Source organism: Papaver somniferum, chromosome 7 (genome assembly GCF_003573695.1).
Source record: "Papaver somniferum cultivar HN1 chromosome 7, ASM357369v1, whole genome shotgun sequence".
NCBI lineage: Eukaryota > Viridiplantae > Streptophyta > Magnoliopsida > Ranunculales > Papaveraceae > Papaver > Papaver somniferum.
The window spans coordinates 211,041,652-211,058,286 of record NC_039364.1 but is presented as its reverse complement, the minus strand read 5'-3'; positions in this window follow the sequence as shown (position 1 = coordinate 211,058,286).

Genomic DNA, 16,635 nt, shown 5'->3' with positions numbered 1-16,635 from the left:
TAACCCATTTATCATACCAAACTAAAACTTTTGTTCCAAATCTGACATCCTATCTATGAAAATTCCTAACATATTGAAGACCTAATTTAAGCCCTTTCCAGATCCATGAAGAGTTATTACGAGGTTCCTGAAGATGAAGAAAGTCACAGTATTGAGAGTACTTAGTGAAAAAGCGGGGGTCTAACAACCACACCCAATATTTCGCTTAGCAATCTGTATGGACAAACTCCAATATACTTTTATGAGAATCAACTAGACAGTTAGACTCAATCAATGAAAAGTATATCAAAGAGTTTATATCTTAATCTCTCGATCTGATATTTACTCAAGCAATCTGCGAGTCTTTATCAAAGAGAGATATCTTGGATGGTACCAAAGACCAATATCCAAGTGTCAATCAATTTAAATCAACAACCAAAAAGGTCGGATATTCTAATTGATTGAACAACGCACAACCTGTGATATTTGAATTATATAAACAAATATAATGCGGAAAAGAAATAACACGGACACCATAATTTTGTTAACCAAGGAAACCGCAAATGCAGAAAAACCTCGGGACCTACTCCAGATTGAACATACACTGTATTAAGCCGCTACAGACACTGGACTACTCCAAATTAACTTCGGTATGGACTGTAGTTGAACCCCAATCAATCTCACACTGATCCAAGGTACAGTTATGCTCCTACGCCTCTGATCCCAGCAGGATACTGCGCACTTGATTCCCTTAGCTGATCTCACCCACAACTAAGAGTTGCTACGACCCAAAGTCGAAGACTTTAATAAACAAATCTGTATCACACAGAAAATTCTATAATAATAGATAAATTCGTCTCCCACGAATATACCTACGAGTTTTGTTCCGTATTTTGATAAATCAAAGTGAACAGGAACCAATCAATAATACCAGACTTATATTCCCGAAGGAAAGCTTAGTATTATCAATCACCTCACAATAATCTTAATCGACGCAGCGAAAAAAGATATTGTGGAATCACAAACAATGAGACGAAGTTTGTTTGTGATTACTTTTCTATCTTGCCTATCGGAGATATAAAATCTCAAGCCAATTATTTCATTTGTACTCGTACGATAGAAGATGCAAGATCAGATTACACAACTACAAGAAAAGTAGTATCGGTCTGGCTTCAGAATCCCAATGAAGTATTTAAGTCGTTAACCTGGTTTATAAGAAGAAACCAAAGGTTAAAGGAGAATCGACTCTAGCTTAGCACAACTAGTATCACACAAAATGTGTGGGGATTAGGTTTTCAAGTTGCTAGAGATCTCCCTTATATACACTTTAAAATTAGGGTTTGCAATCAATGTTAGATTAGTAACAAAGCATTCAAAATTCACCGTTTGATGAAAACTTGATTAGATTCAAGCTAATATTTCTCAACCGTTAGATCGAAAACTTAGCTTGTAACACACAAATGAAATGTCCAATTTTGGGTTTATGAACCGTACCAAAACATTAACATTTGTTGGTTCAACAAGTCAACCAAATGGTTAGCCATATGATTACTCTCATATCTAGTTCAAATGACTCAAATGAACTAGTTAGAGAGTTGTTCAATTGCAAGGAAATCTTATGTAACTACACAAGACACAATTGAAGAGAAATCGGTTTGATTCACTCGAATCGGTTCATGAACTTTATGGCCACGGTTTGCAAAAGTATTCATTAGTTTATTTAAACATTAGTTCAAGAACAACCGATTTTAGATATGACCTGCTCAAGTTCGCAGACTGGGTTCGCGGACTTAAGCTCATGGAAGGAGTACACGAACTCCAGCCGAAAATCTCGGGCCGAGAAGTTCCGCAAGTTCGCGGACCTGGCTCACGCCACTTTCAACTTCTCTTGATCAACAAAGTTTAGCAAACTTTGGTTCAAGGAATATGACTTATGCATATATGTGATTCCATAATAATGCTTATATCCACCAATGGTTATGTAATCTAAACTCTCATTTCAATCATTGAAACATTCTCAAAGAATATTATATAGCTGTTATTCACAGACCATTTTTCGTCAGAGCAATTTCAAAGTGATTGAAACATAACATGACTTTCGTCACTTGGTAAAGATGAATTCGGCTAAAGCGAAAGCTTAGAAACACATATTTCGAGAAATAGATAGGTGAGATAAACTCGGCTTGAAATAGCAAATGTGTATAATGAAAGTCTATATATCAAAACGAGTTTTGTCTCAAGAGTAGGAGATAAATTAAATAGACTTTTGAGTGACAGATAAGTTCAAGTCTCCACATACCTTTTAGTCGATGAAGATCCACCAGTTCCTTGAGTAGTCCTTCGTCTTGTATGATGATTGCCATGGAGTTCTTGAGCTCAACTACACTTTCTATCCTAGTCCGAGACCTTAGCTATAGTAGACTAGAAATCAATACTTATAGTTTTGATTACTAACATTGACAAACATGCTTGAGATAGCAACGCATACGAGTTCGACCGAGCAATGCTCTAACAATCTCCCCCTTTGTCAATTTTAGTGGCAAAACTATTAATACATATGAAATACAAAAAATAAATAAATTAACTTTTGTAGCTCCTATTCCACATGCCTAATCTTCAACATTACTCGAAATCTTCGTCACTTCCAAGTAATCCAATGATCCCAAAGGTTGTAAGTTTAGCATCATCGTTGTTGAAAATCCGTAGCTATAACAACAAGAAAACAATAGTTCTCAATCATTGTTATACAGTGTCATAATATCATTATACAACGTAAAAGTTCAATTGTATCACAACTTCAACAACAATACTATGGTGATATGTATCACTCCCCCTTAGTAAATACTCCATCTCACATGGAAACCACTCCCCCTTACATAATGATCCGAAAACCATATGTATTTGTAGTGTGAACTACATATTAATTCTCCCCCTTTTTGTCAATAAAATTGGCAAAGGTACAAGAACGTGATCCTAATGAAATTTCCGAAAGAAACATTTCATGACCAAAAGAAAGCAAAAATGCATTCATCAAGGAGTTTATAAAGATACAAGATAACCCCTATAATATTCCACAGCCGCACTCCCCACAAAAATTTGGCAATTAAGCGCAAGTTCAAAAAGAACCCTCCCCCACAAAATGTCATTCCCAAGGGAACAACAAGAGCGACCTTAATTTCTAAAGAGAAAAGAAGGATTTCTTTGGACATAACAAATCACAAACAAGTACGAATTTGAATCCAAAATATTAAATTAACCACAAGAAGTTCATGATTAATTTAACCGAAAATGCTTAACATAAGTAAACTTATGGAGACTTAAGAGTGCTCAATTAGATTAATAACAAGTAAACCCATAATTAATCTAATCGAAATACACAATCAAACTAATCACAAGTGAACAATTTAATTGGTCATACTCACATAAGACAGTCTATGGAGCAATGACTAAGTTAATCATGAAAACAATCAACCCAGTCATGAACGCTCAAACATAATAAGACTTATGGAGTCATAACTAAATAACCAAACAAGATGATTAATTTAGTTGAAAATGCTCGATACAAAGTACCTTACGGAACAACAACATAGCTAATCAAAAATAATCAACTTGGTTGTTTAATGCTCAACATAAGACACTTTACGGAGCCTCACAGTAATACATAAAACATGGATCAGGGAAGATCAATTACTGCGGAATACACAAGGATTCATTCTATTTTTCATCACTATTTTCATAACGACATTTAATAGACATAATCCTTGCAAACAAAAGATTTTAACCTATCTTTCATCAATAATTGACAATATAGGCTTAACTTTTGTATTTGTCAAAAGTCTATTCATTCTTTTATCAATACATGAATATCGACATTCGAAAGACTTTACTTTTGACAAGATATGGGACAATAAAGTTCACGGACGCAAACACACATATCCCATAACAATATTGCAATATATAAAACCATAAAGATTAATACTGCAAAAATCATCTTCCAAACAATTTAGAATTTAAACCAATGAATCTAAGAACATGAAGATGAAAAACGTTGGACATAGCTATGTGTAATCACAATAATGGCTATTCCAACCTCTAGTTATTCTTCTAAACAAAAAATAACTAGATGAAGATTTACTAGATGAATAAAAGAAATCACCAAGCTAGGGAACAAAAGCAGACTCCAGTGCCATGTACGAACAAGAACTAAGGTCAAATAGACGGTTCAGGATCCTCACGAGTCTTGGTGTGTTTGAGCTTGTGATTAGCAGCATCCATTGCATCTTCAGAGAAGATATTCTCTTTGTGAAGATCATTGATGTGAGATTTTATGAGACCAAGGTCAGATGAAACCTTTTTCAACTCAGTTTTCAACACGTCAAGATTTTTCAGAGTATCAACGAGCTGCAGTTTTGCTTCCTCAAAATACTTAAGAAAGTCATGGACCACTTCAGCATAAATCATATCATCCTTCTCAAAATTCTCATGGGTATACGCATAGTAACACGAGGCATTGGGATGATTTTCATCTACAAGGGTTCTTTTCTTCCTCCCTTCGGATTCAAAACCAATACCTTTATCAAGAAATCCTTTAGCAAAACCACACGTTTGTGAAGAGGACGCCATTCTTGATAAACCAAAATAACCTAGAGTACGCAAACGTGACTCAGAGGCTTGGTATTTATATGTTTTCTTAGGTAAGAAGACCTTTAGGGTTTCCAAACCGTTGAATCGTGATGGTAACAAGTGTACACATACGAATACAACATGTCCCATAAAGAATAAAACAACAAAAGAACTTTTGCTACATGAGAATTCATAAATGGCTCAATAAATTCCTTACCATAGGAGTAATTTAGAGCACAAGTGAAGAAGACCATAAAGTTGCAAAAGAATTTCAAAAAGAGAGAAACGATATAAGACAACACAATACTTCTTAGGAAATATTGTCTGCAAACACTAGTTTAGCTATAAACGATAAGAAGATAGCTCAACTAAGCAGAACACCAAATTGCCATAATATACCTGATTTTTACACAACTTTCTCAACAGGATTTTCATGAGCAGGTTCTTAACCCTTGTGATTAATTAGCACAAATATGAGCTCTGAGCTCATTAAAAGAACTGTGTTTATGATCGAGTCTCTTTTTCCTTCTGAATCTAGAAAGAGATCCCTTTTTATGTGAGAAATTATCATAAAACTTACTGTCGTCAAAATACGAGACATAGTTAGAGTTCTTACCAGAAGAATTTTGACTTGAGGAGCATGACAACTTGTCGACAATCTCTTTATATCCTTCGATCATCTTCATCAGGTTATTTCTCATATCATCAATTTTTCTTCTTTCTTCTGGAATTTTGTTCACATTAAGGGAAATGTTTTTTCCAGAGGAAACGACATGATCTTTCCTTGGAAGATTCTTTTTAAGACTCCTATTCTTCTTTAGAGCATTTAAGGAACTCATTGAACTGACCTTCCTGGTAACATACACAGGGTAGGTACGAAAACCAACTGGTTTAGACATACGAATGTCAGTTACACCTTTGAGAATTAAGTCTAAGTTGTGTTGCAGTTGAACCAAGAAGGTTTTATTCAACCTAGAGTTTCATTTTGTTTAGAAGGGCCTTTTGCATCGCAAAAGAAGCATACTTTCTGATCACAAATGTGATTAGGCAAGGTAGTCTTAACAACCTCGTTAGGAGATTTCTTCCTTCCATGTGATGTGGAACATCCTTGATTAATGGGAAATTCAGACACATTCTTTTTAACAGGAAGGGATTCCAATTTTACTTCTGGAGATGGAAGGTTTTCAGGCGTAGCAGAAGTGCTTGGTATATTAGACTGCTTAGAGCATCCTTGAATAGAGAGTTTACTCAAGCGATGTTCAATTTCCAAAGCATCCTTTTTGAGGCTAGCCTCAAGAGTCTGTAGATGGTGGAGTTTCGACAAAGTCTAAAATCGTAAACTCATAATTATACGAAGATCTGATTCAGCAATCAGACGTGAGTACCGAGACACGGCTCTCTCATCGAATTCTCAACGGAGAGTATTTTCTCTCAGAGTACATGTATATATGTAGTCTCACGACTGGACAACGACATATCTCATGAATACTGAACACTTTCAGTGATTATTTCTATATAGTATCACGAGATGGACGGCTCCTAGACAGCTTTCTCTGCTAGCATATAGCGATAACGTCTTCAGGAACAAACAACGAGTTTACCCTGACTATATAAAGGATATGACTTACCGACAAGATCATATCGGGATAATTAATGCTTCTAGACAGCTTGCCCTGCTAGTATAAAGCCACAAAGTTAATTATTCCTAATTGCTCCTCTTCCATGGTCGAATCCACGACTGTTCCCGCGACTTGATCTCATAGAATAGCAATAACTATATTATCTCATTACTCCGATTTCATGATCGAATCCACAGCTGGTCTCATAAATGGTAATAGATAAATCTTAATTACTCCGATTCTATGTCCGAATCTACGATCCCATGGAATGGTAATACTCACTTTATTATTCTGAATTCGTAGTCGAATCCTCAGCTGATCCTATGAATTAATAATAAACATCTCATTACTCAGTTTTGTGAATTATTCTCCGCTGAATTCCACAATTAGTAATAAATAATCAACAACCGCTGAATTCCTCGGTTTCATGGTACTTCCATAAATCCATAAAAAATAATATAAAATTAAGAAAAGGAGTGTGGGGCGTGACCATTGGCCAACCGGCCATGCCTTGGTCCCAACCGGCCCCACACCCCATGGTTCCTTATTATGTTATTATTATTATTTCTCTAATTTCATGAAAAAACTCCTCGATTTCATGGTATTTGTCACAAATCATCAAATAATAATAATATAAAATAAATTATGAAAACTTGTGGGACCGGGCCTCGGCCAGCCGGCCATGCCCTAGCCGATCCCACACGCCCCTTTGTTTTATTATTTTATTAGTAGTTTTCCTTGAATTCATCAAATTCCTTGATTTCATGGTATTTCTCTCAAATTAGGAAAAATTCCCTCAAATCATCAAAACTACCTAAAAAATATTATAAAATTAGGGAAACTCGTGGGACCGGCACCTAGGCGGCCGGCCATGCCTTCCACGGTCCCACACGCCCTTGTTTTTATTATTTTAATATTTTTTGCTTCCCCGAACTCATCAGAACTCCTTCAATTCATGGAAACTCCCTAAATTCATCAAATTTCTCAAAATTCATGAATTTTTCATAAAATCATCAAAATATTATAAAATTAAGGAAAAGGCACCACGGGACTGTGGTCACGACCGTCCGACCATGCCTTGACCACGACGGTCCCACGCCTCCTCATCCCTTATTTTATAATTATTTTTCATCATCTCATGGTGTTTTCCTCAGTTTCGTCGAAATCCTAATTTTGGCATATTTTCTCGAATGGATGCTCAATTGCACACCAGAAAATATCAAAATTCTCAGTACTGAGACGCGGATGCCTTGGGTACACGATCATGCTATCTTGACCGACCAAGATTGTCTCTTTGGCTCGGAAGTCGGTCCCATCAATTTTCACAGTTTTGACCTAATTTGCACAATTGCTCGTATTAGGTCCAAAACTCTTCCAAACACTTTGGATTTTCATGAAGTGATCGTCAGGCGGTCACGTGACAACCCAGGGACGGTCTCATGACTCCATGGTCGGTCCCTCGCCTCGTCATAATTAATTAGGTTTTCTCACCTAAGGCTCAGATGAGCATTTTTGAATAAATGATTAAGCCAACATTTAATCATTCTCCTACCAACAAATCATCAACTCTTCAGGAGTTCTTTGTATTTTCTCACGTGAGCATATGGACACTACATGGTTGATCCACGGTCCCATGTAGTCGCTCCCTCCTCCGTCCCATGGTTAAAATTATGATGAACCATGAATTGATCATCAATTTATCAAATTAGGGTTTCTGAATCCAAGGATCATCATTCCAGATTCCAACCTTAATAATTTTACGACAAACTCATGGTCATTAATTTTATTAATTATGCTCGGTTCAACAACCAATATTCTGATTAATATTTTTGGTACGCTGCCAATAATCCATCAGACGAGCAACACATGCTCAGACGATCAAATATTCAAAAATTCATCACATGAGCAACACTTGCTCAGATGAGGAATATTCGCTCAATATTGGTTCAACAATCAATATTCAACGATCCATCGAATGAGCAATACTTGCTCACTCCATCGTAAGAACTACACCTCTGTCTCATGCCATGTTCAATTCATGAGTTTCAGAACATCATGTTCAACTCAACTACTACATGGACTCATCGTCCCATCAAACCACGAAGTCATCAATTTACTAACAAACCACGAGACGTCAATCGTGTCACTTGGGGGGATATCACTTAGGGTTTTAGTCTGGCGGTCTACGGCACGTGTGTTCAAACACACGATGGAATGTGAGCAAGTCCTGCAATCATTTGAAGGAATGCACGAGGTAGTGGGTGGAAAATCGACCAAGTCTCCACACGTTGAGCAACTGGTTTCAAACACGATCTCCACTTCCCCACTCCTTGATTCCATCAACTGTCACACTTCATGGAATTATGGTGTCTAAAATTCCAACAATATAAATAAGTCTCTGAATCATGATTGAATCATCAGCATCAACAGTATCATCAATCTCACGTCTCATCGAAAACACGAGATCATCAACTCATCAATTGAGTAACTACTCTCAATTGAGCAATTTCAATCACTCAGAGCTTATCGTATTCAGAATTCATACTCCCACAATCTTTGATTACCATTGATTCCACACATTTCTCAGCTTCCCTCCTACAGATCAACCCATCCTCTCTTGTGACCGAATTTACTCTGGAACGGTCATTGTCTTGATTTAGGCCGGAGTACTACAAATTGATCTCTCGAATCTAAAGCACCCCCTTTGCAGCGGTGCATCTGTGTGAGGTTTAACATTTCGCTCGGTTCGAGGAGTCTCCTCCGTACGTTCGTCTCCTCAATTCCTTAAAAACCAGCAAATCGTTTTTCCCCACCTACAGATTGGCGATCACAGTGGGAGATCATTCTCTCGGTTGCAATTTCACGATCTCACAAGATGGTTGGTCTCAGGACTAATTCAACTAATTCAGATCAGAATATTTCAAACGGCAACATTCCTCATGTTACACCTGGCGGCATGGAGGGCAGAGGGATCCCGACTTTGGCAGAGTTGGCTCAAATCCTCGAGGTTCATACCAGGAACATGGACCTGATGAAAGAGACAATAAACCACCTCGACTTTCTCATCAGATTGACATCCGAGTTAGGAAGTATCTCCGCTCCAGAAGCCTCAACACCGGGGACTGGGATGTCATCTGACCCTCAAATCAACATCTTCACCACATAAGAGAAGCCGGTGGAACAAGAGGTCACACATTTGATTGAAAATATATGAACTCCTGCACTTCTCCAGGGATCAGCGCACAGACACATTTTCAGCACTAACCAGATATCATCCAGCGTGCAAATAACGCCACCAACACCATCAGTTGAAGAAGTCTCCCTAGTGCCTGGCATTCGATCGACAACATCTCTTTTGGAGAAGAAGATCGCATGACGGATGAAGGACACAACCGAGCATTGTATGTCACTGGTTTCATCAAAGGCACCGAATTTAGAAGAGCTCTTGTTGACACCGGTGCTTCACCAACATTGTCACTATGAAGACTCTCAGGATGGCCAGATTCCCACAAGGTAAAATCGTTCGCTATCCCATCCTAATGACAGGATTTGAAGGAAGTCAAAGCCATACATATGGATATGCATACATAGATTTGAGGGTGGGGCCGATTCGATCGAAAGCAAAGTTTCATGTGATCGAGCAAGAACCTGACTACCACATAATACTGGGACGCCCATGGCTCCATGATAACAAGGTGGTTCCTTCAACATACCATCAATGCATGAAGGCCCTGCTCGACAACAAGATCGTTCGCATTCCGGCTTCATCATCTCCTTATGCTCCCGTCTATGATACTGAGTTCCTTGAATCTCAAAAAGGCGTCCCGGAACCTCCAAGCAGGATTCGCAGTACTCCACTTCCAAGCTGGAAGACTATCGAGAAGGCTGATAACGATCCGTCATCCTCAGCTGCTAAAATGATCAAGTCACCTACTACACCGACTAAACGCCATAATGATCAAGTCTCAACTCCAGGGACAAACTTCACGACCGATCGAGACGTAGAAGGGAGAGTCATTTATCGCCGACGGAAAGATTAGCAATTAATCGGGGAGAACGATGAAAAGTCTCCCCACCATGAAGAATCGTGTCAGAGTGAGCTATCACTTGAAGAAGAAGTCCAAGATGCCCCACGACAACTACAGGACGGCACTGACTCTACCACTGACGATCTTGAAACAATCAACATTGGGACTGAAGACGATCCAAGGCCAATCCTGATCAGTTCAGCGCTATCACCAGAGGAGCGGACCGAGCTGGTAAAATTATTGAAAGAATATCAAGATGTCTTCGCCTGGACGTACGAAGAAATCGGGTCTGGATGACAAACTCGTCACCCATCACCTGCACATCGTCCCTGGTTCCAAAGCTGTCAAACAACCGCCCAGACAATTTAGACACGAAGTCGAGGAGCAAATCAAGGTCGAAATCCAGAAACTGTTGGCAGCAGGGTTCATCAAGCCTATTCTTCATCCAACGTGGCTAGCAAATGTGGTACCTGTTAAGAAGAAAAATGGTCAAATCAGATGTTGTGTCGACTTCAGGAACTTGAATAAATGTTGTCCAAAGGATGATTTTCCTCTACCCAACATTGACATGCTCGTCGATGCAACCAGTGGTCACGGTATGTTCTCATTCATGGACGGCTATAGTGGGTACAACCAGATCAAGATGTATGAACATGACGCCAACAAGACTGCGTTCCGTACTCCCATTGGGAATTTTCACTACACTGTGATGCCCTTTGGATTAAAAATGCTGGTGCCACCTATCAACGAGCCATGACTGCCATATTCCACGACATGATGCACAAGCAAGTAGAAGACTATGTTGATGATGTGGTGGTAAAATCGAAGACTCGAGCATCTCATCTCGAAGTTCTAAGGCAGGTGTTTGAAAGTGCAGGAATACAAATTAAAAATGAATCCTTTAAAGTGCGCATTCGGAGTTTCTTCCGGAAAATTCTTAGGATTCCTGGTCACGGCTGAAGGGATCAAAGTCGACCCAGACAAGGCAAAAGCTATTACCACCATGCCTCCTCCACGTACCGTGAAGGAACTACAGAGCTTTATGGGCAAGGTAAATTATATTCGACGCTTCATTCCTGGATTAGCTCAACTCATTGCTTCGTTCACACCTCTGCTGAAGAAAGGAGCAAGCTTCACCTGGACAGCTGTTCAACAAGAAGCTTTCCATAAAATACAACAGATATTATTGTCACCGGCCGTCATGAGGTCTCCAGTGCAGGGACGACCTCTGATTCTTTACACAGCCTCCAGTGACGTCGCCATCGGCGCACTCCTCGCTCAGGAAGACGACGAAGGCGTCGAACGACCGATTTACTACTTCAGCCGCACAATGAGAGATGCTCAACTCCGATATCCAAAGGCCGAAAGGGCATGCCTGGCATTGGTACATGCAATCCAGAAGTTCAGACATTACTTACTATCTAACAGGGTCGTACTCATCTCCAAAGCTGATCCCATAAAGTTCTTGCTATCAAAGCCAGCCTTGATAGGAAGACCAGCGAAGTGGCTACTCCAGATGTCAGAATTTGACATAGCTTGCACGCCACCTAAAGCCATCAAAGGTCAAGCGGTCGCAGACTTGCTCGCGCTTTTCCAGGGGAAGACACAACAACACTACATGAAGAAGTGCCCGGCGAATTCCCAGACATCTTGGTCATCAAGGAAGAAACATGGCTTCTATACTTTGATGGATCTGCCACCCCTAGTAGTGACACCGGAGGAGCGGGCATAGTGCTGGTGTCTCCATCTGGTGAAGTTTTCTCACATTCGTTCAAGTTGGATTTCCACTGCACCAACAACTCAGCGGAATATGAAGCCTTCCTATTAGGATTATCCTTGGCCAAGCAAGCAGGAGCAACACACCTCGAGATAAGGGGAGATTCAAAATTATTGGTCAACCAGATGAATGGAACGTATTCTCTCAAAGAAATCACACTTGCTCCATTCAGAACCGAAGCTCAGCGACTGTTGACCTATTTTGCTGACGCAACGATCGTCCATACTGGACGGACTAACAATAGGCATGCTGATTGCCTAGAAACTCTCGCCTCCAAGATGCAATTTGAAGGAGCACAGAAAACGATCACTGTACAGAGGCGTACGATATCTTCAACTTGGCTCACTCAGATCGAAGACATTCCAGCGAACGATTGGCGAGCACCCATCATTCATGAATTGAGCAGCTCTATTTAAGAAGGTCAAGTCAGCCTCAAGGAATTGAAGAACTACTTCTTTCTTCATGGAGGGTTATACTATCGAAACCCTGATGGATCTCTATCACAATGTCTTGGGAGCGACGAAGCGGAAGAACAGCTCAAGCGTATACATGAGGAAGTCTGTGGGCAAACGTTAGTGGTAACACTTTACAGAAAGCTTCAAAGAATAGGGTAATACTGGCCATCCATGGAGACTCAGTCAAGAGCTTTACAAGGATCTTGTCTTGATTGCCAAACACCTCCTCATCACTTAGAGGTTTTGAGGGTCCACCACACTGGGGACTGGAGGGAGCCTTACGTCAAATACCTCCGGGACAACGAACTACCACTGGAAAAGAAGCAAGCAGTCAAACTCATTCATAAAGCTAAGAGATTCGTCTATCTCGATGGGATCTTATACCGCAAAAGCTTTGGTGGAAATTTACTGAGGTGCTTAGCGGAACATGAAATCCCTACAATCCTGAAGGAAGTACATGATGGAGAATATCAAGGAAAGAGGAAACTATTTTTTCAAATTCATGAAAAATATTATTGGCCAACCATGGAAGATGATGCAGCCGCACACGTTCAGAGGTGTCACCAATGCCAAACTCATGGTAATCTCATCCACACTCCTTGTATCCCATTGAATTCTGTGAATAGTCCGTGGCCTTTCTACAGCTGGGGACTAGATATCATTGGGAAGATCAATCCATCATATTCAAAACAACATGAATACATCATCACTGCTACAGAGTACTTCACCAAGTGGGTCGAAGCTATTCCTCTTCGAAGTACCACTGGAGTTACGATTGCAGCCTTCATCAAAGAGCACATAATATGCAGATTCGGAGTTCCTAAGCATATCATCACAGATGACGGAACTCCTATTTCCAATCAAGATGTTGAGAAGCTGCTCAATAAATATGGGATCAAACAAATCTTCTCCACGCCTTACTATCCACAAGGAAATGGTCAAGCAGAAAGTACCAACAAGACTTTGGTCAGGATTATCAGTCGAACGATTCATGACAATCCTCGATCATGGCATGAGCAATTACCCATGGCTTTATGGGCTTACAGAACTGCACCAAGGAGCTCGATCGGTACTTCGCCATATTCTCTTGTCTATGGAGCCGACGCCATACTTCCAGCAAAAATCAAAGTTCCCTCAGCCAAGATTGCAGCATCCAGTGGTGTACAATGGGATGAGGCCGAAATTTCTAGATCAAGAATCGCTGAGCTAGATATGCTGGAATCAAGGAGAACCAAGGTGGAAAAATATGTGGAAGCTTACAAACAGAGGATCTCCAGAGCCTACAAAAAAATGGTAAGACCTCGAACATTTCAAGTAGGAGATTTGGTATTAAAGACGGCAAAGCACATTCAACAAGACATGTCCACTCCTAAGTTCTCTCCTAAATGGGAAGGGCCATATGTTGTTATCAAAGCAGTGTCTAGCGGATACTACAAAATTTTAGCAATCAATGGAGGAAAGAAAGGAAACATCATCAATGGAAAATGGCTCAAAGTTTATTATTCCTGATCCATGAAACAAACTACCTCTTCATCATTTCAAGCATTTTCAAAAATGTAATTTCATTCCTCCAAAGAACATACGAATGCTCCTTTGTTCATTAAACATTTCATAAATGAGCAAAATTCGTTCATACCATGATCAACTGTTTTACCTAACTAGAAACTCAGATTTACTCAAAAAACAACAACCACAAATGCTCACTCAGAGCAAACCATCCAGCAACGGATAATCCCTGTAAGAAGCCTCGTCAAGCTTCTTATGAAAAATCTTGGTCTTTGCCTTCAAGTCTTCGACCGCTTTCTCAACCATTGCTGACTCTAGATCCAGTATCCTCTCCTCATCCAGTAGATCTGCATTCATGAAAATTGCATCAGCAGCCTCTGCTTCCTTATGAACCTTGATTATCTCAAGACGACGACGGAGCCAGCTTACATTGAATCGCAATATCTCACAATTCGATATCATTTCATCCCATTGGTGCAGCTCATGGTTTTTGACGTCTCGCAAGTGCATTTGATTCATTTCCTCGATGATTGGCAATAACCCCGCTACCGTGGTTAAAAGGGTGGGAACCACGAATCCGCCGACCATTTCATTGTCTGGGAAGGTATTAATCAATGGGGCTTCGAATAAAAGTCCAGCGGTTGGGTATTCACGAGCATGGAGACCGTCTCCGGTCTCCATAGATCCTACAGAATCTTCACATGCCTGGTTACTGCTTTCCTCAATCTCAACCACGGTCACAGACTTTCCACTCTTTCTTCGTCTAGCATCGACGACGACATGGACATCCGCCTAAAACGAAGGAGTGTTAATCCGGGACTCAGTATAATCTCCAGAATCATAGGTTTACTTACAAACGATCCAGCTTCAGCACGAGCCGATCCATACCGGGCAGGAGCTCTAACAGTCCGCTTAGGCCTTGCATTATGAGGAGTAGCATTCTTCTTACAGTCCTACGACAAATCATTCTCTTGTGATCAACAATCTCGATTGAACAGAGACAAGAAAGGAGAAGAAGAAGAAGTGCACAACTTACTGAGATAGACGTTGCTATTTCACGCTTCGACTGAAGATCATCTTGAGAATAAATGCTATTGTTCGACATGGAGGCAAGAGGGTAGGATCAAAACTTCTCTGCACAATGAAACTGACTCAGGAATGAAAGAAATATTTGCGTAGATCATAGATTTGGAGTCTTGAAGATATATATATTAGGCGATAGTCATACAGTCAACTCAATTATGAGTTTCAATGAAACCCTAGGCTTCAAGGATCGATACCAAAGACGCGGAGGAAAATAACACATTGGGGACTGAACATCACGGGTCAAAGGATAGTCCACGCGGCCTTGTACACGTCATGAATTCTCAGCCATGTTATGTTACTTCTCATGAAAATCGACAACTCATAATGAATTTGGATATATGGACATTGGTCCATGTCATGGATTAGAAGAAATCGACGTTAACAAAATGTTCATCATTTAGAAGAAAAGTATAATTGAAGTAAAGTCGTTAAACAGTCAAAAGAAAGATATCCACTATAGTGACTAAAAAGGGAATGCTCTACCATCTACAAGAAGATGGAAGTAAAACTACTCGTCGGACTCATCCGAATTGTCAGCTTCATCGTCACTGTCCTTCTCGGAATCATCTTCTTCAGAGTCACTGTCAGGATCATTGGTGAAGTCCGGTGGACGGAAGGTAACATAATCATCTGAATCCGAATTATCTTCTGCTGCAGCTTCAGCTTCAATTTTCTTCATCGTCCTCCGATGCTCTCTTTCATATCGATCAGGCTTAATGTAACGCTCGGATGGTTCCCATGTGATCTCTCCTTCGGAAGCATCAGCATCAGAATCAGAAGGAACCCCATCCAAGAATTGACGCTTCTCCTCAACCCTCTGTCTCTTACGCCGGATGCGATCTTTTTCACGTTGACGAGCATCCTCCTTTTTGTCTTCAGCTCTTTTCTTTTCGAGTTCAGCAAAAGAGACTCTTCGCTTACCCAAAGAAACATTAGGCTTCGCCCCTTCCTGGGTAACCCTAGCATTTGATTTCGCTACAGGAGCGTCGGAATCCTCATCAGAAGATCCAGAGGAAGAAGAGGAATACCGGTAATCATAATTGTTGTTATTGTTGGTTGACATTTTCTGGAACCGGAAGATCAAAGATTACTACTATGTAAACAAACCAACATCAGCAAAAAATGGTAACTCTTAACTCTTATCTTTTATACTTCCACTAATAATAGTGATAGTAATGCTAGATTTAACACCTCAAAATCGTTTGTCTCTTCGAAAACTGCAAAAAACGAACGAAACTTTATTAGTTTCGAAACTGATTTTTCATGAAATCACGGACACAATTTCCATAATGTGAACATTCACACAACTGACCTATGAAGTTTACAACAACAAAATATTTCATCATAAATATATTGTCTATCTTCGAAGGTTCCTCAAAACCCACGTTTTGATTTTTCAAAAAAAAAACAGCAATTAATGCAACTTGCATACATAAACTCTCAAGGATTTTATTTAATGAAAACAAACTCATGAAAATAAAATATATCATCATATTTTGCACAATATATGTCACGGCTGCATATATATATATAACTATTTTCCTTCGTATCGTCATTATTTG